Source organism: Octopus bimaculoides, chromosome 1 (genome assembly GCF_001194135.2).
Source record: "Octopus bimaculoides isolate UCB-OBI-ISO-001 chromosome 1, ASM119413v2, whole genome shotgun sequence".
Lineage (NCBI taxonomy): Eukaryota > Metazoa > Mollusca > Cephalopoda > Octopoda > Octopodidae > Octopus > Octopus bimaculoides.
In genome coordinates, this window is record NC_068981.1 from 162,665,622 (window position 1) to 162,672,041 (window position 6,420).

General features: G+C 35.1%; 1 protein-coding gene across 1 annotated transcript in view; it reads left to right on the forward strand.

Moving 5' to 3' along the window:
• LOC106874217 (histone-lysine N-methyltransferase EZH2) overlaps positions 1-6,420 on the forward strand; it is a 182,264-nt gene that overhangs the window by 63,963 nt on the left and 111,881 nt on the right. The window lies entirely within an intron of this gene.

The window sequence follows — 6,420 nt, forward strand, 5'->3', positions numbered from 1 at the left end:
CGTCTCTACTAGCCATGCATTTCTAACTCAACTACATATACTAGGTTTTTGTTTGCATTTTACTTCATAACTTTCCAGTTTATTTGTATAAGCCTATTAAACTGGGTTGATTTACCTTTTAGGACCTACCCAATACCCGTCCTGCATTAAGTATTTCTATTTTTACTTTTTTTTTCTTTTCCTTTATCATTTACATTGCGTCATTTCTCAGGTCTTCCCTTACCATCTCTCTTCAGTTTTAGGAAGCTGGAAGTGACACTCCAAGAATCTTCCAAGCTGCATTTCCTCTAATCAGGTATCTGCTAGCCCTGCCCTCGCCTTTCACTTTTGTTATTACTTTCTCTAAGGCCACATGAACTTAGCTTAACAGAGCCAGACTTTGCAAGTGTTTGAGTCCTCCCCCTGATGAGCTGGTCTTACAGTGTAATTTATTATTGATAAACTCAGTCATAAATTATGTAACTCTGTATCTATGGTGCATAGAGTACCTTATTTGATTGTATATAAGACATATTTTTGTCAAAAAAATGTGTCAAAAAATCTCTCTGAGTTCTATATGTGGAGTTAGGCATATATTATGTGATTTAATGCACTAAAAACTATTTTTTCCCCACTGAATATGCACTACTGAAATTAGGGTGTATCTAATATGCTTGTGCATCCTTTATGCTATCAAATGCAGTGCTTAATTGAAAGTGATCTGTTTTTTTTGTTTTTTTTTTAACCTAGCGGTTCAATAAAAGAGGAAAATAAAAAAGTACCAGGCATAAAAAAGAAAGAACTGCTGTCAATTTGTTGGATTAAAATGCTTCAAGGCAGTGCCCCAGCATGGCCATGATCTAATGACTGAAAATGATAAAAGAACCACTAAATTCCTTAGTAAAACTTAAAGCTAAGGGAGGTAACTCTTTTACCTATCAAGGTTGCTTTACCTGCTAGAAATAGATACCCAATATGCTTTTAAATCGGATCCCAATGCTGGATATTCAAGAACCAAATGAAGGGCAGATTTTCAATCCTGGGATCATTCTGATTCCAAAAAGGTATAATATGTCTATGTAGAGCAAATGTAGACTGAGATAGAGGGATCTCAGACAGACAAAATTTCACTTTTCTTAATATAGATGTTCTGCTTTCTGGCATTAAGTGCAATCATTCCAATATAGCAGCAACTTCACTCGACATCTTTTCTTAATTGGTTGTCGTTTGCTTTTAACCACCAAATTTTAGAATCTGTCTTGTATAGATCTGGAATTGTGGTCAAAACACAACCTGATCAAGGTGTGAGTTACTTTAATCCATCTGTAGAACTAAATACTTCTGTCTCTGATAAATTTGTGTCCTTGAGCAGTCAATATAAGAAATAATTATCATGACAGCAACAAGACATTAATGTCAGCTTAATCAAAGAAAACAAATGTCATGCAGTGCAGACCTACACAATGTCTGCCAACTTAGGAAATGAATATAAGACATGACAATAATGATGATAGTCTAATAAGATTGTTCCTGATGGATGTGTAGGTTGCTTACCTTCACTCTTGTTTATGAGGAAGCCTTAGGATAGGCCACTTAAGTAAACATATGAAAATCTAGTCAAACAAAGAAGCAGTTTTTATCTGTATTTTATTTATGGACATCTTTGTTTTGACATTTTGAAACTTAATTGAAGAAAAGTAGACTGCTACATGAAGCAGGTCAAGTAAACAAACTGCTTAAAATCCTTTGTTTTGTTGAGGCTGGGTCAGCCCTGATAGTGCAGTCCGATGATCAAAGACATTCAGCCTCTGACCATCCATTTTCAAAAATTTATTTTTCTTTGTTTAATTTTTTCGGACTTTTGTTTTTCTAGAATTAGATTATCCAATATGTAGATTTCTATATTAGGATAGATATTATTGTTGATTACCATTTTAACTATATTTGATCACAGTACAAAGAGCAAAAACAAACCCCAAACATTTCTGTCTAGAGACTCTGATTTATAGGTTTAACCCTTTAGCATTCAGATTTCTCTGTCAAACATAAACCTTATTTCTTCTCATTGTTTTGAATTAATCATGCATTATCTTATAGCTTCAAGATTTCGATGATGTGATTTGTTTCTTTTTAGGATGACGTTGTAGGGTAGGTATGAGAGGCCAGATCTAGCTGGTTTGAACATAAAAACAGGTAGAATATTTGTGCTGTATAAGGCCAATTTAAGCACTAAAGGGTTGAACTGATTGTTTATGTCATCAGTACGAGGGAGCCTTTAACATGGTCATTTGACCTGTTAACAATAGAAGCCAAATCACTGTTGTGAAAGCTATACACACCATGACTTAACCCTTTCGTTAACAACCCGGCTGAAACCACCTCTGACTCTGTAGTACAAATGTCTTGTCTTCAAAAGTTCTGAATTAAAATTCTCCACCAAACCTTAGTCACAATTTATGTTCCTAACACTAGCTTAATGATAACTAAGTTATTTTATTAAATTCTTTGTTATATCTAAAATTAATTGAAAGAAACACAGGGCATCTCAACAGAAATATGGTAACAAAAGGGTTAAACATTCATGAGTTTATTGCGAATTTGCTGTAATACTGTGCAGGCAAAACTTATAGCTCTGTGTTACTGATGAACATTACTTGTTGTCTTAGGTTCTGTTGTTTTACTTTTATGAAAATCTTCTCATGATATTTAGAAAGATGGTAGTTAGTTTAGTGTTCTAGTATAAATTTGCTTCTCAATTCACACAATATATATTGTACTTCTCTCTCTATTATCATCTGCTTTAATGTCTACATTTCCATGCTTGCGTGGTCTAGAGGAATTTGTTGAGGTAGACATTCTATAGGTGAATGCCATTCCTGTTGCCAAGCCTCAGCTGTTTCCAAGTAGAGTAATATTTCGCTATAACCAGGTATGTTTTTATAGAAGATTGGAAACAGGTACTGCATAATGGTGGCACTTGTTTACAACTATCACACAATGTCAAGACAAGGAAACATGAACACACACACACACACGGCAGGCTTATTTCAGTTTTTGTCTACCAGACCCACTCACAAGAGGCATGTAGAAAACACATGCCCAAGGTGCCATGCAATAGGACTAAACATTAAACCTGAAGATGTCTCCCTACATCCCTCTTCACTGAGCATTCCTAATCTTGTGGGTTCATGGGTGCTGGTGCCAGTGCCACCTAAAAGCATCTGTGCATGAAAGCACCCAGTACACTCTGTAAAGTGGTTGGCATTAGGAAAGGTATCCAGCCATAGAAACCATGCCAAAACAGACATGGAACCTCGACAACCCATCAGCTGGTCAGCTCCTGTCAAACCATCCAACCCATGCCAGCATAGAAAATGGACATTAAATTATGATGATGATAATGATAATGGTTGGGAGGCTAGCTTGTTAACCACACAGACCTTGCCTGTGTCTTGTGTATGTGTGTAAATGAAAATTCAACAAACAAAAAAAAAAAAAAAAAAAAGTTATATATATATATATGTGCGCTTACCAAATTTTTAATGAAAATAGCTGCCAAGAATATGCCTCTTCTGAGATGTTGGCTTGTCTTTTGCTTGGAATTATTCTGTTGGTTTTCTTTCTCTTTCCCTCTTGTTTGATGGTGTTTTCTTAATATATCTACGTATATTAATGTTGATTGTAATTACTGGAAAATTATATAACTAATATAGATTGCTGGTGCCTGTATCAATTTACAATTTGGCTTCTTAATCAGCTTCTGTATGACTTCATTAACACTGTCTTTACAATTAACTTATTTGTTTGTGATTTTCCAACAAAATTGAATCATAGCTTTCAATTCATACCTATATTACAAGCCTTAGAGTGTCTTTTGTTGTTTTTATGCGTGTGTGTGTGTATATATGTATGTGTATATACATCTGTATGTATATGTATGTATGTATGTGTATATATGTGTGTGTGTGTGTGTATATATATATGTATGTATATATACTCCCACACATACACAAACACACGCATTAAGTGAATTTCTTTTCATGTCAGGAACAATAGCTATAGAGACTTAGTGGCCATCATTGGGATATTCTTGCAGCAAGAACAAACATTTTTGAGTTCAGATCCAATGTGCATGTTTCTTTGCATTTTTAGACAGAATATAGAAGCCTGTCAAGTGTGTGTGTGTGTGTGTGTGTGCACATTCACTCGTGCATGTCTATTTGTATGTACCCTTGTCGTAATATCATGGTTGTAAACAAGCATTATCAGCACACAAGCAATATTGTTTGTTTCCAGTCTTTCATAAAAATCATGCCTGGCCATGGGGGAAAATATTGCCTCAGTTGGAAATAGGAGATGGTTGGCAATAGGAAGGGCATTCAACTGTTGAAGATCTGTCTCAACAAATTCTATCTGACCCATGCAAGCATGGAAAAGTAGAAGTTATGATGATGACGACGATATTCTGCTTTACATCATCTCACTTAGCAGTTTAGAGTAGGGATTTTGATAAGCTTACTTTTGATACACCGGTATCTTATATAAAGGGAAAGATAGATTTATCTGTTATCTGCTTAAAGTCACATGTCTTAAACTAAGTACCTACTCTTTAGAATTTGCTTGGGGTTTAGGAAACATTGTCTTGAGTTTGTGTTAGTCTGTCTAGCATAGAAAGAGACTGTTCTTCCATCAGCTATGAACCATATACATTTGGTGATTGCCATTCCAGATATTGTGATTTTGAGTTTAACCTCTTAGCATTTAAATGACCATATCCAGCACAAATTTTCTGTTTTATGCTCAAACTGACCAGATCTGGCTTTTTTACACCTACCCTACAATTCTAAAAAATAGTTACATCAATGAAATCTCAAGGGTGTCAAATAATGTTAAAGGTTAAGGGAGGAGAAAAGGATAGCAACCTGTATGGCTCCAATTTTGAGTTGGATATTGTGCTATAGGATTATGTCTTATTAGTGAACATCTCCAACTCTTTGCAAGATTCACCTCCAGAGTTCTAACACAATAGGCAGCTGGATAAAGTTGATGTTTTAATGTGTCATTGTTAGCTCCTTGTACAACGACTCTTGTCTTCTATAATTTAAAGCAATACTTAAATGTAGTAGTGGACTAAAATAACTGGGTGGTTTGATTGTCAAAAAGTATGAGAACAACATCTCATTGCTTACCCTTAAGAGGCCTTGAATTCAACACTGCAAGTATAATTTGTTAAATTATACTGCACTTGCACTGCTAACACTGACAACACCTACTTAACCATGGAAGTGAAATGAACAGGCTGTAGCTGTCTCATTGATATGACACAGTTTGTGTGTAAGCTGCTTACTGCCCATCATTTTGGCAGTGATCAGTTGTTAGAGACCTTGTCTTCTCAGCCAGCTGTGGTTCTATTTAGAAATTTGTATAAGTACATAAAGATGCAGGCATGGTACCTTGGGTGTCTTCTACTATAGCCCCGGCCCAACCAAATTCTTGTGAGTGGTTCTAGTTGGTGGAAACTGAAAGAAACCTGCTGTGTATATATGTGTATATATACATATATGTATATGTGTTACTTTCTCCTAGCCATGACCTTATATAATAGTTGTAAACAAGTGTCACTGTTAGGTGGGTGGTGTCCTTCTGTTCCAATTTCCTGTCTCTGGTCATGAAGAAATATTAACTTACTTGGAAGCAAGTGAGGGTTGGGTACAGGAAGGGCATCTAGCCAAAGAAAATCTGCCTCAACAAAAATTTCATTTAACCCATGCAAACATGGTATTGTATACATTAAACCAATACTGATTATGATGACAATGACATTTGGAATTGGTTTTTCAGTCGCATATCTTACAATATATAAACTTGATGCTTCAGAAGTATGATTAACTAATTTCCAAATATATTAAACTAAACATACCTAGGAAGGAGAGAGAGAGTGTCCTAAAATATAATCATGTAAAAAAGTCTGGTGTTAGGTTTTTACAGTGTTTGCTGCATCACAAAGAGAGTAATGGGGGGGGGGGAAATGTTTGTGTGTGTAGAACAGTTATCACCTTAGACCTCTAACTTCATCCTCATCTTGTGATATTTATGTCTCTTGTCTACTGCTTTTGTGGTATATGTCATGTTTGGAATTGAAACATAATTCATAGTTTGCAAGAGGTAGGTGTGTGTGTGTGTGTGTGTGTGGTTGGGGTACTTCAGTTAAATGAAAAAAAAAAGGAAAAATTTAACGTCTTTCTGTGTTTATTTAGACTTGAATTGCAGCATCATATATTATGTTTTCTAATATATATTTATGTGTGAATAAATATATATACCTACATCATAGATATACAATGCTGGAGTATATACATACACACGTGTGTGTGTATGTATGTATGTATATATATATATATATATATATAAAGACTGTAAAGAAACAGGAAACAACTTCTA